The following is a 24,448-nucleotide window of genomic DNA, read 5'->3' as shown; positions in this document are numbered from 1 at the left end:
CTTAATTTAAATTAATTACGCGAAGCGGGCAGACTGTCATTATGTAGAAAGTTTTACATTTCCCTTTGAACAAATAAGTTTGTTAATCTAGTATTTATCTAAGACAATGGAGTTTGAATATAGTAATAGGTGAGCCTTAAACACCTATTTCTAGCATTTAACAGCAGTTACCCTATGTTTAGCAGTGTATGTGGCAGTGATAGCCTAGTGGTTAAGAAACTCGGCCTCTCGATCGAGGGGTCCGAGGTTCAAATCCCAGGCACGCACCTCTGATTTTTCATAGTTATGTGCGTATTTAAATATCAATTGCTATACGGTGAAGGAAAACATCGCGAGGAAACCTGCATACCTGAGAGATTTAATAAAAAAATAAAAAAAATCTCAAAGGTGTGTGAAACATAGCTTTATACCGCAATAGGCAGAAATAGGCACCCCTGTCAATGTTATAGGTAGAAATACATGTGCCAATGGTACCGCTTGTACATAAAAAGAAAATACTTTAAATATTCATAACTTTATTAGCACTTGTATTTTGCTATAGCAACGCAATCATGTGTGTTTTCGTTGATTTGACATAAAAACATCTGGCTACTTTGTTATATAAGCAATAGAACTTCACTTTCATCATGTCTATTTGGCGAAATCGTCCAATAAATCTTCATAAAATAATAAAAGTTGTGTATTAATATTATTAATTTAATGCATACTAATTTATCTTAAATTCTGATTATTCTATTCATTATATTCATAGTTGAGTACAACAGAGGCCTATAAATGTATAAAAGTGAAAGGCATATTACTTAGGTAGTAAATTAATGTTTTTCTATTTCTGTAGACAAAAATATAGTCTTTTACAATTTATGTTATTGTATGTATCTGGCACCTCATTAGTGGTTTTTGGTGAAATCTTTTGATTTTCTATTGATTAGTTAAGTTTTTCTTTTATTTACTTTTAATCTTTAAGTTATTAAAGTGTTTAAGGGCACACAAGAGACATTTCAATTTAGTCTTCAGGGGTTGAAATTATGATCTACAAAATACAGGCAGTCCTCATAATTACGGCATATTAGGTTCTCGAAATACGCGACGTAAATCGACGTAAGTCAAGACATACGAGTATATTTTTATATTATGTATAAATGTAAAACTCAAGGATTATAATCCACGCGGACTCAAAATTAAAAAAAAAACTGTATTTATAACAAACGATAGATATATACTTAGGTATCAAAATTCTTAAAAAAATATATTGACCTCGCGACAAGTGAATTCTCCTATGCCGTAAATCGAAACAATTGACGTATGCTCGAGGAAAACTGTCAAAACATTGTTCGACGTAACTTGAAAAGACGTAAATCGTAACGACGTAAGTCGAAGACTGCCTGTAGTTATAAAAAAAAATTGTAACATAACCTGTTTTTTATTCTTCAATAATAGGTTCTATGACAAAAATATGTTACTATTAACATTATGATGAAAAATTTAAGCCCCTATTATAGAATCACAAAGTGTTTTTGCACCATTATCCATTACATAGACTAAATACCCTACTCTACCATATTAAAATAGAGTGCCTAATAGAGCAAGATCAGTGTTGTGGCTCAGTGCATTTGTATAGAGACATGAAAACGCAGTGTTTGAGTGAGGTGAACAGTCAGTTGGATAAACATAGGTCGGGGTGACCGACCGGCAGAAGTGTAGGGCGACCATGTGCCTTGAGAAATAGGATAATTTCAGACAAGAAATAATAAAGGATGTTAAAATGTGTTTTTATCACCCGAAATGTGAGCTCGAAATTTAAGTTAGGTATTATTAATTATGAAAATAACTATCGCACTTGCATAACTTCCTTCGTAATTGTTGTAGACAAGAAGGTTTTTAATACAAAATGTATCCTACATTTCTCCTTGGAACGTTTCGGACAGAAAGACGCAAATTTGTTATTAACTCGCAAATTTGTTATTAACTATACTCGTACTATTCTAATTTAAATTTGTATATTGTGTTTAAAGATTTTTTTGTTAATATATTTTATTTAGTTCCAAATTAATAACAATCGAGCTAACGTGGGTCAAGAAAATTACTGGCTTATATATTTTATAATATAATATTGAAGAACTTACGCATCACTGCCGGTTTTAGCTACTTACATTTAATAAAACTAAATAACACAAATAATTATCGCTTGTGTTTCTATTACTATAAATTGTGAATTTATGAGAAATATAATTAAATTTATGTAATTTAAATTAAATTTATGTAATTTTTATCTGTCATACTGATATTTCTTATAATTATTATATGCCTGCTTGCGGTGGGAATTTAGAGGAATATTATTTTATGAGTACACCTGTACCTAGCTTACCTACATTCCATAATAAACGGTTTTGATTTGATTTGTTACGTCAAAATAAACCCAAGGACACTCTTGCTTTCTCACGCATCATGGGGTTTCTACAACCCCATTGATGCGCGCTAGCACGCATTCATTGTATGGTAATGGATGCGCGTGCGTCGTGTACTTTAGGGTTAGATTAGACAGTTGTCTTCGCCAAGGAAGTAGTTTGCGTGCAATAGTAATGAACTTGGTCTATTCGTTTGGAACGATTCATTGGAACTATTAAATGGTCCTGAGGAAGCAATTACAATTAATGGCTTCGGTGTGTTCGATGGGATATTTTTGTCCACAGCTTTGCGGGGTTAATTTTTTTTAATGACAATTCAAATGTTTTTTTTTAAGAAGAAGGAGCGTTTGTTAAAATTTGACGCAATTTTGGTTTTTTTAAGAAAGTGTAGAGAGTGGGAGTCCATTTTATATCATAATGGTAAATGGTCATTGTAATCTGTAATCAAACTAAATAAGATTGGGGCGTAATTCAAGAAAATAACAAGTTCTTTGCTATTCCGGAGGAATATTGGAGGTTCTCGTATAAGTGTTAATCATAGATCTGTATTTGTTTTGTTAATAGATGACTTTTGTCACGCCTGCCTAAAAATTAAAAACAAGTAAAAAGTAACATTGACAAAATAAATCTGCAAAAGTAACAGCACAGATTTGAGAGGTCAAAGAGAGACGTACAAAATCTTGAATATTTTTGTATAGATATACCTTTCATATGAACAAACCACGGATGACCATTGTATTCGTAGCAAAAATGGTCCATTCAGTTTCAATATGCAAACCATACGACCCAATCGGACAGACCGTCAGCCCGCCTGCTTCGCTGTGCACTTTATGTCCGATCCGTCTCTGCCTGTCCGTTTGCCTTTGGACATGTCTCGGACATCCATTATTATCATTAATATAACCTAAAATAGAGACGTCTGAATACAATTAATGTCTATTCAAGATTAAATGGTTACTAGGTTACTAGGTATGTAAATGCTATTTTGATAGAATGCTACTTTATAGAAGTTAAAAACCGCAAATAAAGTAAAAGGACTTTCTCTTTTGAAACGGCTCAATATATTGTTTTAAGCTTCATATAATTATAGAAATTTTCCTTACAATTTTAATTTCTGTTTAGAAAAAAAATAGTTCAATATTTTCTCATAAACAAAAATTAACCTCTATGGATGACTTCTTTACACACAAAACGCAGCTTACAACAAGCCTTGTAGTAGTAAAATAAATGGTCCATTCGGTTTCAATATGCAAACCACACGACCCAATCGGACAGACCGTCAGCCCGCTTACTTCACTGTGCTTTATGTCCGATCCGTCTCTGCCTGTCCGTTTGCCTTCGGACATGTCTCGGACATCCATTACTATAATGAATACAACCTAAAATAGAAACGTCTGATTACAATTAATGTCTATTCAAGATTAAATTGTTTGTATGTCTATGTAAATTCTGTTTTTGATAAAATGCAAGTAACATATAGGAGTTTAAATCCGCAAATAAAGTAAAAGAACTTTCTCTTTCATTACGACTTTATTTTATGAGTATTTTGTTGTCTACAAGCAATTTCCTTTATGATGCGAACAGGTAAATGTGTTAAGCTTCAAGTAACTATGAAAATATTTCTTTACATTAAAAAAAATACATACAGTCGAACATAGAACCTCCTTCATTTCGAAGTCGGTAAAAAATTACAATACTTTGTCGGTGATCAATTTTTGAAAAATAATCAAGTAACATTAAATTTTGTAATTAATTCGGTTTCAATATGCAAACCACACGACCTAATCGGACAGACTGTCAGCCCTTTATGTCCGATTCATCTCTGCTTGTCCGTTTGCCTTCGGACATGTCCTGGACATCCATTAGTATCATTAATATAACCTAAAATAGAGACGTCTGAATACAATTAATGTCTATTCAAGATTATGTTGTTAGTGTACATGTAAATACTGTTTATATGCTTGGCGTAGTACAGGCCTGACACGCGGGGTTCCAGGTTCGATTCTTGGTCATGTTAATAATTAATTAGATAGGTCTGGTCTGTCCACGGCACATGGAACCCTGGTATAGAGCCAATAGTAGAAAACGTTATTTACTACTAATTAATTTTTTATGTAAGCGTTTCTAAATAATAATTTTATATAACACGCACGCATATATCCTTGATACACCAACATTGCATTGCGTTCAAAGCTTTGTAAGATCAAATTGGAACCACGGGTATAAAAATGGGAAATAAGAACATAAGAAACTGCTAAGTCTTTGAACCGTCATGTTAGCCTCACTGACTCGCTCTTTTCCCTTTTCAATGTCTGCATATTTAAGGACAGCGGTAACTACGTGGATCAAATATTTAAACTAGAAAAAGAATGAAGCTTTAGCGCCTGCAATATTCTTTATAACCGTTTTGCAAAGTTAAGCAACGTCGAGTGCGATCGGGAGTTGGATGGGTGTCTGTTAGTGGCTAAATATGAGTGTTTCTGTGCGTCGGTCTCAATTATCATTGCATGTTTATTAAATCTTTTATGGGTTTGAAAACATGTGACTAGTCTGGTAGAGAGATCTATGCCCAGCAGTGGGACATCAAAAGGGTTTCTGCCAATTTCTGCATATTTTGATTTTTACATATCACATATCGAAAACGTAATAATAATTTTATTATGAATAAATGTTTTACAAAGAAACTTCTTAACGCCTAACGCCTACTCATCTTTTATAGCAATTTTTATCAATGCCGTATAATAGATAATGACAGGCGCATTTTAACGCAACCTCATAAAATATTCCACTTCCACTTTTTCTATAATGTACGTTTACGAGTAACTTCCTTTAGAAATTGTTTCATGCAAATTATAATCATATTATTATGGTAATTGAATAGCTTTGATGTTTTTAAGTGGTATTAAATGAAATCTCAGAGTATAGTCAAAATATTTTTTTCTTAATTCTTCTGAAGTCGTTTTTTTTATAATTATGGCTATCTATTACTAGTAACCCTGGTATAACTACTAGTATATAGAATATTGGTGATGATAAGCAAGAAATCGTCGTGTGTCGGCCCTATCTAAAGAACCCCCTTTATTGCAATATAGAAAGGCCCCGATAATATTTAATGGTACAATTCACACGTACGTATGGCAGAAAATATTCGAATACATTGGCTTATGAAGATCAAAATAAACCTATAATAAGATACACCATTATTAAGAGGTAGCCGTGGTAGTGGTATCGTTCGTCGTGGGTCGCTAGCTGTAAAAACAGCTGCTATGAGGGGCTATCTTCTTGAAAGTTCCGCCAAGGTACAAAAAATAGTTTTCAGCGGCAACAATGCACACATCACATCCAATATGTCTAATTTGTTCAGCAGCAGGAGCAGCGAAACTGTTTTTGTGGAATTAGGCAGAACTCATATTCTGTCTGGAGTAGATTACAGATTTCCTTGTGTGGTAGCGGCGATGTATCATCAGGGAAACTGTATGCTCGTTAGCTACTTCTATAACATAAAAAAAACTCGTTTGCAACCTCAATTTCATAAAAAAAAATGTCGGGTAGTCGCCAGACGTTATAGCAACGCTAATATGAAAAACCCACATCAACCCATCACTGTACCATACAGATTATGAATATTGGCTCCAAATTTGTCGGCCATGTTGCTTTACGATCGCATTTACGATGTTCCCTGAGGACATTTCCGAAATATCATCTGTAATACGGCGAATATTAAATACGTAAGTGAGCTTACTCAATCAGGTCAATGACCTAGTGACAACCTTGAACTGTCTGAAAGGTAAACGTTTTAACAACTATTAATGTAAATATAGTTTCAGTTATATTTTTAGTTTTTATAGATTAGTAAAGATACTTCGCCGCCATGAAATTGAATGAGGCCACAAACGGCTTATTAGTAAGTTATTTTTTTTAATTCTTGACAAATAAAAACATTTTTAGAGAAAATTTACGAATAAATATCTAATACTGCGTAATTTACATTACAAATAAATAATTATTTCAAATATTTTAGGGACATTTTAGCACGGAGACGTGGCAAAACTTTTTTACGCAACTATTCCAATTCTTAAAACTGGGTACATTTTCTTGTTAGGAGTGAGTAATGTACTAATCTATGGTTTTACTAATATTTATATGACTCACCGAAAACCATCTTACTTCTATCTATAAGGCAGTCCTTTTAAACTTTTACTACTTAACTAGGTCTACGCTTTAGATCGGATTAGGACTTATTTGGTTGTAGGTTTTATAAGCGCTATGAAAACATTCGACATGTGTTCAATTTGACTGTTAAACTATCCTGCAGGTCTTTCATAGTTATAAGGATAGGTCTAGAAGTACATAGTGACACATAATTAAATAAATTCAGTTATGTTAAGTGGCACTCCTTGCTACTAAACAACATTATTATAAGAAAGCCCTTTACATTCAGAATACAATTATTGTATTGTATACAATGTTGTATTCACAATTATTGTGAAAACACTATTGCTGAGACAATAAATATTAACTAGTAGGTGCCGAAATATTATTTTCTGTTAACATTATGAAAACCTATATCTCTAAACTATACACTTTCCCACACTATTGCCACAAGATAAACAGGTCGTGTCAATTTTGTGCACGAGTAAATAATCTATATTTAGGTACTGTGGACAATAATTATTTATACCTATTATGAGACTATTTTTACATGAAGCGTTTCAATCGCGCGATTTAGACGCTTCTGGGATGTAAAAGGGCGATTAACCGTCGTTGACGACCTTCTTTACAATATATTTTTTTCATTTGACTGGTCGACTAGACAGTGCTTCCCCCCGAAAAATAGATCTCGTAAACGACACTTCTTTTACAGTTGGGTTGTGCTTTACTTTCATTAGTGTCTTAAATTAAATAATTCTTAAATCAACGTCTTTTGTTTTATCTTTAAAAATAGTACTTAATTTTAGAAATTAAAACTAAGAGTAAGAGTTTCTTTTTAGACGACTGCGAAGGGTTTTTGTTTTATAATAATTGCTAGTTAATTAACTAACGATCGCTTAAGTTAACTTGATCACTTAAAACTCAAAACATCCTGAGCAATGATATTCGTACATGCCTGAAAATTCTGAAAGTATAAATCTTCTAACCAGAGCTTGGTCAGCATGGTGAAATCCTTTTCACTATGAGAGGAGACCTACCACCAGCGCTATAGGTATACATTCAAGATGATGAAATGGCGTATAAACTGCTCAGTGCGTAACAAGCCTAAGCAGTAGTGAATATAAATACGAGAACGTATAAATTATATCTGGCGTATGTCTGTGGGTCGACTGATAGTTGTGTTTCGAAACGTTTAGCATTTTACGACATCCTTTATATTAATGTGGGAGTATTTTGCAAGTTGTAATATATCGGAACAATCAATAACTGTTTATGTTAGCGTTTTGTTGATGGATACAGTGGGTGTAAGATAACAATATGGTTGCATTTTAGACTCAGAAGTTGCATTAGCGAGTGTCGTCGTAAACAATAAAGTTGATGCAAGCATTTTGTGTTTCACAAACAATTATAACTCTTTCATTTAGGTTTGGATTACGTAAGATTCAAAAAGTATTTCTTATGAGGGCGAACTAGATACAAGATTTATTTCTTAATAAATAGGTATTATGTTTCTCTAAATCGATATTCTTCTATGGAAATGTATGTTCTTTTACCAACTAAACTAGACGTGTTCATATCATCGAATCATGATGATCTTGAGAATAATGTGACGTGGCTCTTTTCGGATCTTTTTATAATTCACGTGATGAAATTTTCCTAGATATTAGAAAATCAAATGTTGAAAAACAAAAAGTGTGACAAACTTTTTTTTAAGCATTAGCGAACCGTTGTACGCAATAAAAGAAACAGTCGACTAGATTCTCTGTTTCTATTTCTTCAACCAAATGCATGGGAAGATAGGAAAAATGTGAAATTCAGTGGAAAAAAATCTAACTTGAACACTTAAATCATCCCTACTTGGAGTCACTTCATAACTAGGATTTCCACCACGAAATTGATCTAAATAAAGTTTTGAGTTCAAGGTTCTCTCGATCATAATATGGCATATCCCTTCAATGACTCGACGTTTATAGCTTTTATGAAATATCGTTTGTTGATAAAGGTTCCTTAGGACGAGCGCACAGCATCGGCAAAGTAACGCTCAGTGTATCCCATGGCCTTAAGGTGATCAGCCTGAATTGTAGAATGATCTATTTTTTTCGATAGAGTTATTATGTAGATTTTTCGCAAACCTTTGTGATTGGAAACCGGAGGCACCACCGTCACACCAATTTTTATCTTAGAAAAAACTGTGAAGCGCTGCTGAGTTTTAAGTTAAAAGATGAACCACGAGACATATAACAAAGGTTACTTTTTAGAAGTAGTATGTGTAGTTATGATTAAGTAGAATTTCCGTCCTATTACATATTCTGATTACATGTGTAAAAATATGGAAGAGAAAGTGTATATGGAAGAGTGTAAAGACTTGAGAAGTTACGCTTGTTTGGTACTTAAAATTCATGAAAAAGAAAATAGAAGATTTACATGTTCATTACGATGAAGTTTAACTTCTTCAGTAATATTTTCTGACCTTGAAACCGATAATAACATTAATATTAAACAAGCCACAATAGGTATTCCTTCACTTTTCATCAAGGACTAAGCTTCGAGTAGAATTACAGAAACCATTAACGACAAGATGTGCTAACCGCACGCAATAAGATGACGACTCGTCACGACTGTTGTTTTACGATCCATTCCGCTAAGTATGACATTTATAGCTGTTTTATCTATTGCCTACAAGTTATGGGCTACTTTATAGCCACCCTTTCTAATCTTTTGCGAGCATGCAAAAAATACGCAATTTATTTGAGATCGTAGGAGACTCTGAGTTCATTTTTTGACAAAGGCATACTCTTTATCACTTTGTGGTCATACATAAAGCGTGGTCGAGTTCCAATAGTATTACTTCATAACTTGTATTACGGGATCTGTGGAAAACTTTAATAGTGTGATTCAGGATATGTGTGGCACCACCTCTTATTGACTTTCAGGAAGTTTGAAATTATTCACAATTTGAATCAAGTTTATCCAGAAATTAATAATTTGGTAAAAAGTAAAAATACTAATAGTAATGTGCAAAAGACTGATAAAAGCTAGTCAACCATAGCTGATGTCTTACTAGCTTTGAAGACTAAGTTAGAATTCCTTATGTAAGTGTTACTCTTTTAGCACAAACCTCAATTCAAATCCTCATCCCCCTCATTCAACCCTCAAACCAAAATTTTGCAGCGCAGTCATAAGGCCGAGATAAGAAATTAAAATATCAAGAAAAAGGAAAAATTCAATCATATCTCAATTACCTATTGGATTATTCGAAAAAAATCTTTATACGGCTTTGGGATCTCCTCAGGCTCTCGAAGTTAATTTCGCTACGTAAATCAAATATTTAATAAGGGCATAAGTCCCAGAGGAAGAATATTAATTTCATTAAGTAGCTACTCAAATTTTATTACCTCCTTAACGAACTCTTTCAAATTAAACCTTTCAGTATTTCAATTCTCAACATCGTCGTATTTGCGTTTCGAGGGAAAATAATTAAGATCTTAACAAATTTTGTTGACTTTAACCGTATTAGAATGCTGAACGTGAGTTTCTGCTACCGTTTTGAATCAGTTGTTAAAACATTTTGTTTTTAGTACTCTCAGGAGATATACTCTTCTATGGTCGTCATCAATAATTACAACCAAAATTGACAATTTACTATTCATTTAAACGAATCCCCTTATAAATAGAATACCTAGGAAAAGCAGTGTTAAAACATGATTAGTATATAAAATATTATCTTTAAACTACCGTCGTGAATAAATGATGTGCACAAAAAACAACTTATTTACTAATAAGTATTGCTATATTGACAAGTGACAATAATTTAAGTAGTGTTGTAATAGTTATGGGAGCTGGGCGTCGAGGAAATAATTGCAGTCTATTTCGCGAACAAATTAAATTTTTATTTAAATTTAACACAAATTTTACACAAGTTTTAACAAAAATGAAATTAAAAAAATAAATTGATGGGATAGGTCGAGTCACTTTCCGCGATGGAGGTGAACTGATTCCATGGTGGACGGCCACCTGTACGTGGGACGGCCACCCGCGCGTGGGACGGCCACCTGCGCGCCTCGTCAGCGTTGGCCGTTCCGCGAAGGCCCGATGCAGCGCAAGCACGATGCAGCGTGAGAACGGTGTAGGGCTGGCGCGATGCAGCCTTAACGTGTAGGGCTGTCGCTTACACGTAACTTCTCCCGCCCCAGCTGAGCAACTATTTGCCTACGTTTAGTGCAAATATTGCGGCCTTCTTGTCCTCTCGTGTAGCTGTCGACGAGTGATGCTCACTTGAGGTTGCACACGGTTGAAGAGATATTTCAACATTCGATTTTGATATGTCTTCTGATTTTCTATTTCGCCGGTATCGCCTTATGTACGCAATAGCGAGAGCAATTGTACCCAGTAGGATTAACAGGTACAGAGGAAGAGTAGTATGGTAAGTACTCATCGAAGTGGCGTCGGTTACTTTTGGTGAAGTTTCCATTGATATTTGGTCTTCAATGACATGTAGTTTATTAAGATCTATTGCAGTTATGTTGAAATGAGCTTTTCGATTCCTTGAAGATGACAAGGCTAATAATTCAGAATTTGTGAATGTAAGTATTTCGAAATGCTGTCCACGGAGTTTATCGTTGACGTTGGTGATAGTGAATTCTGTTGTTCTGATGCTGCAGGTTCTCGGTATAGTAGCAAGGAAACTACCCTCGATGATTTGATGGCGTTCCTGTCCACATAGCGTTTGTACTTTCGTGGGGGTTTGAAAAGATAGTATATAGTGTTGATCGTCAAGCTCCAGTAGAGCCTCAGAAGTAGCTTCATCTCGTATTTGCACATCGATTTTTGGATGTAGCGAGCTGAGCAGGGTTCCCCGACGTCCGGATCTCGTTCAATGGTTCGGTTTCCCGTTTAATAGCGATAGTCCGAAACACGCACAAACCGGGAACTTTCGATTGCGCCAGTTATGGGTTCTGCGCCACTTATGGGTTCCTCGTTTAATTGCGATAGTCCGAAACACGCACAAACCGGGAACTTTCGATTGCGCCAGTTATGGGTTCTGCGCCACTTATGGGTTCCTCGTTTAATTGCGATAGTCCGAAACACGCACAAACCGGGAACTTTCGACTGCGCCAGTTATGGGAGCTGGGCGTCGAGGAAATAATTGCAGTCTATTTCGCGAACAAATTAAATTTTTATTTAAATTTAACACAAATTTTACACAAGTTTTAACAAAAATGAAATTAAAAAAATAAATTGATGGGATAGGTCGAGTCACTTTCCGCGATGGAGGTGAACTGATTCCATGGTGGACGGCCACCTGTACGTGGGACGGCCACCCGCGCGTGGGACGGCCACCTGCGCGCCTCGTCAGCGTTGGCCGTTCCGCGAAGGCCCGATGCAGCGCAAGCACGATGCAGCGTGAGAACGGTGTAGGGCTGGCGCGATGCAGCCTTAACGTGTAGGGCTGTCGCTTACACGTAACTTAATGGTAAATAACATTATGTTTACATCCACAAAATAATTAAAATAAACTAAATATTCCCATCATTAATTTATGGTTAAGTTTTTTGATTTGGATATGTGAAACCTCCCAATCATTCATCGACACAAACAAAATTTCAATCATCATCTAAATCGGTATGAAAATGCATCACATGGAAACTCAGCTGAGGGCAATAATGATGAATGATGTTGACAAGATGTTGATGCAACCAAACTGTTGAACAACAACGATAAATCGCTATGAGATTAAACTTGTCGATATCGATAGTTTATGATTAATGATAAGACTATTTCAATCGATAGCTTTATTTGAAATTTACTGATCAGCATGTCCAAAATTCTTCGAATCTCAGGTGTTTGTAATGTCAAAACTTGTGGGCTGGATGCAATATAGTTCTCTAACAGTTAATATATATTTCTATTTAATAAAATAAGTGATAAAAGAGATTTACTAACCTCTGGTCCAGTACGAAGTTTAAATAACTCGTACCAACCCAGTTAATCATAACATTTATTTAAATACGGTTGCTTAGATGAAAATGAGCTAAAAATTAACGTAACTAAAGTAATTTATACCATGTTTATCGAATATTCTTCAAACGAGAAGAAATCAGATGAACATGAACAATTAGAAAGAAGGTGGTAAAACCCTTTGTGGTTCGACTCCAGTGGCACCACCGCCACACCAATTTCTGCGTAATAACAGCAGTGTTAGGCGCTGCTGTGTTCCGTTTTAAAGGGTGTGGTAAGGGAGACATACTTTTCCGAGGCGTGCCAGCTTAGTCCTGAGGGGTAGCATGCAGTCCCCCTGATGGTAAGTAGCTACTGCCGCCCATGGATATCTGTAATCAACCCCAGATAGGATTAGATATTCCTACCTGAGGTCGGCCACAGATGCGCCGCTACCCCTGAGGACTAAGCTGGAACGCCTCGGACAAGTCTGTCTCCCTTACGACGCCCTTCAAACCGGAACACAGCAGCGCCTAACACTGCTGTTATTAGGTAGAAATAGGTGTGGCGATGGTACCGCCGGAGTCGAACCACAAAGTGTTCTACTACCTTTAAATGTTATGTTATAAGGTTTATCACAATGTCAATGGTGAATTGTTAGTATGTTCTAAAGCCTATTCATGAAGGTTACGAACAATGATCCTTATTGTCGTTAAAGGAACTCAATCGTTAATTCTAATTCGTACACCAAAACCACAGGTTAAATTAAAACCGCTAGTCAGCATGATTGGTACGAAAATTCACGTCACTAGTTCACGTTTCACATCGTTTTGGAACTATATCAAGGATATAGCAAGTAGTTCATATAATTTGTGTATTTTATAAGTACATAATGGATTTATTAATAATATAAGCTGGTAAGGGAATATCAAATATATCTGAATTGTGTTTTTTAGGAGAGCGAGTTATCAGCTCATGTCTTAGTCATCAATTGGAACATTCATACTGCATAATACAGTCCGATACCTTCTTCTATGTGTGTGGCAGTTTTCAGAAACAGTCATTTATTGTCAGGTACTTGGGCTATTTTCAAATTTTTTAACGCTTAAGTTTTTTAATAAAATTACGATCTTGAAAACTAGAAATAGTGTTATTTGTCAATAAAATTATAGATCTTTCATATTATTATTAGATATTGGTAATAACATCTTAAATATTAATAAACAGGATCGTTAAAATTTTCCACTCCTTAGGTAGTTTTGATAACCTAGCAACATTATGATGGCCAGTAACGCCCATGACACACGTATATAAAATAGTACACGATAATAATATTGATACTATAGTCTGATTCATAATTAGATGTCCAAAATGTAAACAAAGAAACGTCATTGTCAAATAAGAAACTACCATTTGAACTTATTTTTTGATAGGCCAACACCGTTGTTTACATTTTGGACACTTAATTATGAATCGGACTATACTTAATACTATAATCTGATTCATAATTAGGTGTCCAAAATGTAAACAAAGAAATGTCACTGTCAAAATTAACAAGAAACCAAAACCAAAACATACTCAATAAAAAACTAAAACTTTGACAAATATACACAACTTAACAAACGCGTTATGTAAACGAGTTCGATCACAATCACGAAAATGAATAATATCAGCTACGAAACTTAAAAATGACGGCACAAGAATTTTTTTGGATTTCGATTGTGTTATCATTATCACATTTTAATTTTCTACCATAAACTTTGTTTTTTATTATTATTACTGTATTGAACGAAATTGAGATGATATAAATATTAGAAAATGTGAATTAATCTTAATTTATTTAGATTATTATTTTATTATTGTTGTGTAACTTTATTATCGACAAAAATAAGAACCTACCATTTGAAACATATTTTCTTGGTAGGTCAACACCTTTGTTTACATTTTGGACACCTAATTATGAATCAGACTATAGATGTCACTAACCTGCAATTTTTCTTTCTCGCATCTTTCGCCATAGTTGTTCCGCTTTTCTCATGGGCCAGTTCTCGACCTTGGCGCTGAAGCTCCTGAAGAACTTGTACTCCTTGAAGTGTGACATCCTCCTCTCCATCTTGCTCGGCGTGTGCCCGGGAGGGGGCGACGGCGCTTTCGGTGTTGAGGAGGGCGACGCCATACTTGTATTCCAATTTTAAAATTTATCTGTGGAATGTTTGCGTTCTTCTTTTAAATTCGGTTTCGGTTTGGCCCCGCTTACATTGTTTATTCAATTTTTATTTAATTCAAATTGTACTGTTTTGTTTTATTTATTTGTTTATTTTATTTTTTAATCATTTATTAGATAAACATTTTTCTACGTTTAAATATTTTTATAAAAGATATTTAATTTTTAATAGGACAAAATATATTTTTAATACTTAAAAGCTTTATAATACTTTCCGTTTACATAATGTATGACTAGATTTTATTCTTAGCGATGCGTACGTATAAGATTACATATCTTATGAGATATTTTTAACCCGAATGTGTTTACATTAGAAAAATATTTTAGGAATTATAAATCTTAGGTTGATTATCTAAATATTTATTTATTAGCTTTGGTGTTTATATAATTTTAACACTATGTCCCTCCTAATTCATCTAGGCGTAATTAACCTGAAACAGAAAGAAAATATTGTGAGTTTGTGAGAAAGAAAACGAATTTAACTTCATCGTTTAATACTTATATTAATTTTTATAATAAAAAATAGTGACATATACTCAAGTATAGAGTACAAAAATAGTTGACGGTGAGTCCGAGGTCCCTAGAAATCGACTGCCTATTAGGAGTGAATTATCACTTGCTCTAATGTTAATAAAACATTGCTAAAACATTTATTATTTATTTATTTATTGCAAGTGATAAAACATTGCTAGGAAAAATTTTAAAATAATAAGGAAAAGAAAAGTTCTAAAAAGTGTTCGAAGACTACCAATTGACTTGGCCAACGCGATGGACTATGGCTTAAACTCTGAGACACGAAAATGTCCAGCAGTGGGACAATTACAGGTTGACGAAAGCGTTGTCATTCAACATTGAGATATAGAAATAGAAAGAGATATAATAGAATAGATTATCTTAATATATATAACTCTAAGGTGAATGACTGACATAGTGATCTATCAATGCACAGCCCAAACCACTGGACGGATTGGGCTGAAATGGCATGCAGGTAGATGTTATTATGTAGACATCCGCTAAGAAAGGATTTTGATCAATTCTACCCCCAAGGGGATAAAATAGGGGATGAAAATACTACTTCGTAACGCGAGCGAAGCCGCGGGCAAATGCTCGTTATATATATTATTAGCTTATACAATTAAATAATGAAATCCCTAACAGATTAGATACAGCCCTACTCTGAAAATAGGTATGCGTAATATCAACAAGGTAATACACGCATGTAACATAAATATGTATTTTAATTTGCGAGTTACTACGTGTTTATTTATTATTCGTGAGAAGTTTGACTCAGTAAGTAAAGATTTTTTATCATACAGGATTAGCAAATCCAACACAGTTGATATTAAGTGGCTGCTGTCGCCCATGGACATTAATTGTGATCGATACCAGATCACATTAGACTCCTACCTCATATTGCTACCCTTTAGGACTAAGTTGGAAACCCTTGGATGAGTATATCTCCCTTACCACACCTTTCTACGAGTAGGTATACCCGTCAGAATCTTTGGTAAATGAATCAATGTATCAAAATTATGAAAATATTTGTTATTGTTATCAGTTCAATAAAGAATGTAATCCAAAATGTACATAAACAGAACGTGGAAGAGGTGAATGTCGCCAATTTTGATTACAATCTTTATGGAAACAAGTTATAATTATATGCTTAGGTACATAAGAATCCCTCTACAAACGGAAGAGTTGTGGATTAGGAACTTAAATTAACTTCTATGCGTACTACAGCAAGTTTTCTTATTAAGTACAAACTTACTAAACATAATATGTATATGTGAACTAAGTAATTTTCTAAATAAGGATTCTGAAAAACTGAATATACCAATACCAGTTATATAATCGAGTTTGAAGACTGCAGTTCTACTGTAACATCAAGCAGTATGATATTAACTTTGCAATTATTGTAAATAAATTTGGAGTTGGACCTACTTCAGAACACACGATTTTATTGGATAAATATAAGTATGCTTTTTAGATTTATATACGCTGTTTTATACAGTGGTTGGTTAATCATAAGATCAAATTAAAAAAATCTATCTGAAGTCGGCCACAGGTATTTTACATGGCTATTTTGAATACGAATATTTACATAGCTATTTTTTGATAGGGCTTCAATTCAATTTGTTTTTATATAGAAGAAAATCTGTTACCATATGTTTACCCATAATTCTAGATAAATATTCAATAGATTAGCTTCAAATCTTCATATACAACGATACATTTCTATAAAGATATATTTTATTAAAATTTTATCCCGAAAATCCTACGGGAATGGTTTAGTAGTGACCCCAATCCAAATTTTCTTCAATGAAACTCCGTTATAATTTGAAATTAGTAGTTAAAACTCAGCTCGATCGACATGTCCTAAGTTCGAATACCAGGAAAAAACACCCCGAAGAAAGCAGGTCTGAGAGATCTTAAAAAAAGTTCTCAAAGTTAAGTAAAGTATAGTGTCTGTGAGATCTTAAATAAAAGTTGTCAGAGATAAGTAAAGTCTACTAATTCATACTTGGCCAACGCAGTGGACTATGACCTGATCCTTCTCATTCTGAGAGGAGACCCGTGCCCAGCAGTGGGATAGGAATGGGTTGTCGACGGTCCGTTCGATAAAACTCAAGCGATAATATAATACGTGTATTTAATATACATCCATAGCTTCTCGCGCATCTCTGTAGTAAACGCCTAAAGTAATCGATTCTATTATAATAATAAAAGGCGTTAATGTCAAATGTTTAACGTAATATGTTCCTTTAAGTACCTATATTAAACATTTATTTTAGATACATTTTGGATTTTATCAGACACTCATCTCAAAAGTGTTTGTCATCAACGAAGATTGATGTCCGTTCAACTTAGGAGAAAATTGTTGTCATCTCATTTTGAAAAAATCAAAATACCTAACTTTAAGGGCTCGAACACAAAACTGCGATGCGACGCGATGCGAATTCGCAACGCAGAAAATTGCGATGCGAATTGCGGCGATGCGATATCGTGCGGCGTAGCGTCTCTCAGGGTGACCAACTACAACAACCACTGTGCGATGCGAATCAATTCGCAAGTTCTTGCGATGCGTCGAGGGAGCTCGCAGATTTTTGCGATGCGACGTCGCATCGCAGTTTTGTGTACGAACCCTAATGTAGGAAGAGATTATATATTTTGTGTAATAAAACAGGACATTGGCAAGTTTTATTACCACATGCAGCAAATTTAATGAAAAAGTGGTTAATAAGATATCTCTATGACAAAATATATTGTTGAAGAAACTCCCTTTACGAAATGGTATGCTTAATAATTCGTATGAAGTTGAAATAGGACACTATCATGCAGTCCTTTTGGTAATAAGTAGCAATGCTGCCCAAGGAAATACCTAATCAACCATAGATATATGCTTTGCTACCCTTGAAGACTAAGTTGGAAAGCTACATATTCATGTAGTACCTACATCATGTAGTAGTTTTGAAGGTGGTAGAACCCTTTGTGGTTCGACTCCGGCGGCACCACCGCCACACCTATTTCCACCTAATAACAGCAGTGTTAGGCGCTGCTGTGTTCCGTTTTGAAGGGTGTGGTAAGGGAGACATACTTTTCCGAAGCGGTCCAGCTTAGTAGTTCTCTGGGGTAGCGGCGCATTTGTGGCCGACCTCAGGTAGGAATATCTAATCCTATCTGGGGTTGATTACAGATGTCCATGGGCGGCAGTAACCACTTACCATCTGCTACTCCTATATTATGCATAACTGCATGCTCATCTGCTACTCCTATATTCATACATCATTCATATGTATTTATGTATATAATTTATTTTCTGTATGTGTACACCCTACCTTTCACGATCTCATATATCTTTAACTCCATCCCAAAGGTTGTCTGGAAGAGATCGCTTCTAAGCGATAAGACCGCCTATTTGTATGCTGTCTCATATATTGTTTTTTATATCTTGCTTATATTTGGTGTACAAATAAAGAATATGTTGTTGTTGTTGTTGTTGTTGTTATTATAAAAAAGTACAATAATGACAATAAAATAATTATATTCTTTTACCTTAGTTAAATATAGTATATATTTCGCAGAGAAAATAGTTACTTAATCCCAATAAAATCCGAATAATCTGATTCTTAATTAAGACTCAGATTTTTATATTCATTTTTCATTAATGCTAGCTTGTTCTTGCTTGTAACCTTCACCTCTTTGTTCAACTGTTAACGAGAAATTATCATAACAATATTGTTAAATTGAAAATTAAAAAGTGGAGCATAAAAAATGTTCTACAAAAATTGTTCATAATATTTTTACCCGCCTCAGTTTTGTGAACGCTATTACAATAACCACAATTTTAAATTAAAACGTACGAAATAGCTGTTTTATAATATAAAACATTTTGCATAAGTGGGAAATTCTGTTCATACAATGAATTAAAAAATATATTTAAAATCAATTATTTACAAAATGTATTTCGAACGTCAAATAACCTACTAATGTTTCGTTTATGGAGAAGAAGCGTCACGAGTAAACCCTCCTCACTCACACACGTACATTTTGAAAGGCGGTAGAACCAGAATTTAATTAAAATATTTTGAAAATAGGGAATATTTTGTTCTAATGACCGAAAAACGTAACATTAATTCTTAAAACTGCGAGAAAAATGAATAATTAACGTTAAAAGTAACATTCATTCTTAAAACTGCAAGAAAAATTAATAATTAACGTTAAAAGATACATTTTTTCGTTCTTGTAACTCTCTGTAGGAGTAAATTTATCTATTGTATGAAGAATATATTTTCTTCCTATATTTTAACGAAGAGCTTTATTATAAATCCCCGTGGCATAAACTTGCTCAGGCAGTGGGCGAGATGGATTCCGTGAAATGGATCCAGTGGGCTCCTTGCATTGCTAGCATTAGATGGGAAAAGGTGCGGTTATAGAGATGCCGTTTTTAAATTTCTTATTTGTTACATTTTTTATAAAATACAGATACGCCGATACCCCTGAGGACTAAGCTGAAACGCCTCGGAAAAGTATATCTCCCTTACCACACCCTTAAAATCGGAACACAGCAGCGCTAAACACTGCTGTTATGGGGCAGAAATAGATGTGACGGTGGTACCGCCGGAGTCGAACCACAAAAGATTCTACCACCTTCAAACGTATTTGCAGTACACCTGAAAGTAAGGTGTGGTAAGGGAGCTTTATCCGAGGCGTTCAGAATCATTCTTTAGGGGTAAAAACGAACCTGTGACCGTCCTCAGCGAGGTTTCAAATTTATCTTTTGTACGAAAAATACGTTTTCTTCCTATTGTTCAAGAGCTTTATTATAAATCCATAAACTTGCTCAGGGAGTGGGCGATATGGATTCCGTGAAACGAATCTAGTGGGCTCCTTGCATTGCTAACATAACATGGGAAAAGGTGCGGTTATACACATGCCATTTTTAAGTTTATTATTCCCTTTTTAAGAAATAGCAATAGTAAACATGTCTGCAGTTTGCACCTGGGGGGTTACTACCAACTCTAAAAACAATATTATTTTAATCATACATTGAAGTTTCGTACCATAATTCGATTAAATTTATAAATAAGTAGTTTCGATGCAATATTGAAATAAAACTTTCCTGAACTATGATGGTTTTTAAAAGATGGTGGTAGGCCCCTGAAAGGAATTTTTAGTAAGAGTTACTTTTTCGAGATGTTCTAAATCATTCTTTAGGGGTAAAAACGAATCTGTGACCATCCTCAGGCTTGTAATCTTTAATGGTGAAGTACCTACATACCCATATTTGCTTGCTGCTACATTATAATTCGTAATCAATCCGAAATGGGTGGAAGTCGTATTTGGGTTAAGTGCACCGTAATACGACTGAAGACTAAATTGGACTTATCTCAGTATAAATATCTCCTTTACATCTTTCCAATATTATATCAAAATTATAATTATCTTCTTATATTAATCAAATATAATTAAATAAGTAAATCGAATATTTCATTATTTACGAATTGAATACACTATTTGATATTAATTTATTACATAATAGGTATATTGAATTTATTACATAATAGTTATGTTAATACGATGTACGTAAAGCTAGCCGTCGGAAAATTGTTATCTGCTTCTTTAAACTAGTGCTCAAGCAACTTAAATTAGCAGCATTATACGATAGCTTTGTTCAAATATGAAGGTAGAAATAAGTTTTAGTATATTTCCGGATATTCTGAAAAACAACCTTTACCAATTATTTTGGTCAGATTTACACTAAACAGTTATTAAGGTAATTTAGAAATTAAGATTTGATTGTATGTAGCAGGTAATTATTTTTGTACATAATAGAACACTGGACGGTAATGCTAAACTGTTTTATACGTGACGTAATTAAGCGTGCTATAACAATGTTTTAAATAATTACGTCAATTAATAAATATAGATGTTTTGGAAACGTTAAAATAACTATTTTTTAATAAATTAAAATTAATTGTTTTGTTTATTTCTTTTGTAAAAACAGGCTTGACGTAAAAATAACATAAATCAAAATTTTATTTAATTTAAAAAATTGGTCTAATTTACTTAATGTGTCTCTCTGTCTGTCAGGCAATCGAAATACAGGTAGACGTGATTCTGAAACGTAAAATTTCATTTCGTGTCTATATTCTCTAAACTTTAAGGCGTCAAACTAAACAGAAGACTAAACTAGATTAGACTCCAGACTAAACTAATCTAGGGAAACACAGCTACTGGTGCGAAACAAGTCTTAAAATAACTAGCTATTGTAGCTTGCAAAAGTCTTAGAAACTTACGTAGTTACCTATAAAAATGCACCAAGTAAAGTTACAAAAAGTTACTTAATACGCTGCAAGTTTTTAAGAAGAATCAAGGAATATTGAAAAATAAGCAAAAACATTGTTTTTATTTTTAATTACAATAACAACTTCTTAAAAACAATTTAAGTTAAAGTTCCTTATACACTTACCTCACTATTATGTCTTTCATTTTGTACACTAACACTTAACACTAGAACACGTAAGCACAACACGGAAAGAGAAAACACTACACTAGAAGAGAACTGCGAAAAAGTTCTAGGCGCGAACCTACGATATCATGAAAGCATGCAAAAAGAAACGTCCTCACTACGCGCGCGAATCTACAGGTCTGAATAACCGCATTGCCACAGAATTTCCCGCGCGGATGCCAGAATAGGACAAAACACACATTTTCCCCTACAAACAACAGAGACAACCTCTCTTTTATCAGCACCGCATGCTAGGAAAAGCGCCTAAGCGACATGAATGTAGAAACGATATTGAATGGGCTATTTATGTGTAAAATTATGATTTTCTGTCCATTAAACTGCTTCGCTGAAGAGATTTCGCAGATCCAATGATTTATGTGCTCCTAGTCGGTAGATTGTTTGGAGAAAACCATTTTTAAACAAAGGAAGCACTCGATTTTTATCTGCTGTTCTAATAATAATTTTAATGAAGTAACAATGATTTTAGCCAGCTGTAATATCGCCAAAAACATACTGTAGCTTGAGATTTTTTAGAATTTTATGCACGAGTTAGTTTTAAGGCCGTGGAAACACGTAGCTGTCCGACCCACTTTCAGTATCCGCTATGAACTTTTTACGCATACGGTGAAATATTGCCGATATTTATAAGCGCTCTTGCACGTTGTGAAGGTCAAAATTTTATGACTTACGGTTAAATTGTAGGCATCTTGTTCGGGAGTACTCAAATTTGTATTACTATTTTTAGTTGTTTGTTTGGGCTAACCGTGTATTTTAGAAAAACTTTCTTAAAATCAAATTTGTAGGGGGGTCGAAATCTGTAAGCAGAAGTTAAATTTTCTGAAAATGTTGTTACAAAAATAAAGAATAAGTTGTTTATGCGGAATATTTTGTATGGAAGCTAAGCCGATCACTCATATACTCATAATATGTTATTACTTTGGAGACTAAGGCGGAAGTCCTCACGTAAATAAAATTTTAAATTCCTTACCCACTAGATTACTTACATTCACTGAATCAATTTGCACTTTTTGTAACATTGAACATCTCAGCAAATAACTTTTACAAATCTAGCACATAGGTACAAGTGTGAGATGAAATCAATCTCCAAAGTTCATGTCACACTCCACTTTGAGCGGAATCATAATATTTGTTGCCCGAGCATACAATACGTGTCGCCATATTTAGACTCGAGTGGTCTGTAAACGGATAAAAGATTCCACCATCCTAGTCGGGATATAACGTCGTGGCGTATACTCCAGTCATATTTACAAATGTTTGATACAAGAATCCTTGTAATGTGGAATATTTTAGCAATTTTACTTAACATTTGAACTAAAATCAACGATTTATTGCACAATTTTAAAATATTAATTAAATAGCACCTCCTAATCACCATCATATAAAATAAAGTTGGATATTAAAGGGGGTCTCTATGAAACAAACCGGTATTTAGCGGAATTTTTCGACCTAACTGTTAAACCGTACTAGAAAGACGGTTGAAATTTTTACAATCTGTTTACTACTATTACTGGTATTAAAATAATATTTACAGATGGGACTGTCCAAATTTTTCATCTATAATTTCATCAAATTAAGCTGTACGTCTAAAGGCGATTGATAAGCTATCATTTTCATTTATTTTCTGACCTTTCGTCATTATTATCAGTCATTATATCTCGTATTCTAGGGACTCGGGATGCTACAAATAGAATGTAATCTAAAATTATTTGATAATGCCCGCGTGAATAGTCTTTACATATTTATAAATAATTGTTGATTAAAAAAATTAAAATCTTTAACATTATCAGCGAAAAAATATTGCTCGTAAATAATATATTTTTACTATAGTTTTGATAAGAGAAAATTAAAAGTAGATGCATTTCTTTCTGGTATTTTATAAGTATCCTGAAAATACACAGTCAATTGGTCCCAGCTCCAATACAATTCTCGGTACAGTCGTTTATTGAGTACTTCGATATAAAAAACAGACACCAGAAGAATAATAAGAGGTTTTTTGTTATGTCGTAAAATAACGTCAAACTACCAAGACTGTCTAACGCGGCTTAAGCTCCCGACGTTCAATACGAGTACTTTGCGACTGTTTGCTGCCGTATGCGGCGGATAATACCTGAGTATAACTAGATCTGAAATAGGACTTTTTTATAGAAATTTTATATACAGGATGTCTCAAAACTTAATTATAAAATTGATACCTTATCATTTTGTTACAACCATCCTTTCTTCAGACAGTATACTTATGATGAATCAGAAAATAAAAATATATCTTAGGGCCTATTCAGGAGTTTGTTATGGATGAAATTTAGTATACCTACAACATATTTAAAGAATGAGCTTCAAATTGGATGAAACGATTTATCACTGACTTTTTTCAGGTCCACCAGTTCACCTGATTGAGGGGCGCCCTTAATTCCTTTTGCCCAAATCTGGTCGCCAAGGTTCTTTTCCACTGGTTATCGGTATATAGGTTCATGTCGGCCCTTTGCCACTTCAGCTTGCTTATATTGAGAGTTATCGTCTATAGTTTTCATCGATACAAATTATGTCTCTTAGCAAAATACCGAGCATAGCTTTCTCCCTAGCACGCTGAACCACTCCGAGATCTCTTGCTTCTCTCGAATAGTTTCGACTTCAGGCACTAAGGAATCTTGATCAAGAAGATATTCCACAATCTCCCCAACGCAGCCCACCCGAGTTCGATTA

This window comes from Epargyreus clarus, unplaced genomic scaffold (assembly GCF_041222505.1).
Source record: "Epargyreus clarus isolate Ecla_fem2 unplaced genomic scaffold, WU_Ecla_fem_2.2 ptg000010l, whole genome shotgun sequence".
NCBI classification, from domain to species: Eukaryota; Metazoa; Arthropoda; class Insecta; order Lepidoptera; family Hesperiidae; genus Epargyreus; species Epargyreus clarus.
Note: the sequence above shows the minus strand (reverse complement) of the source record.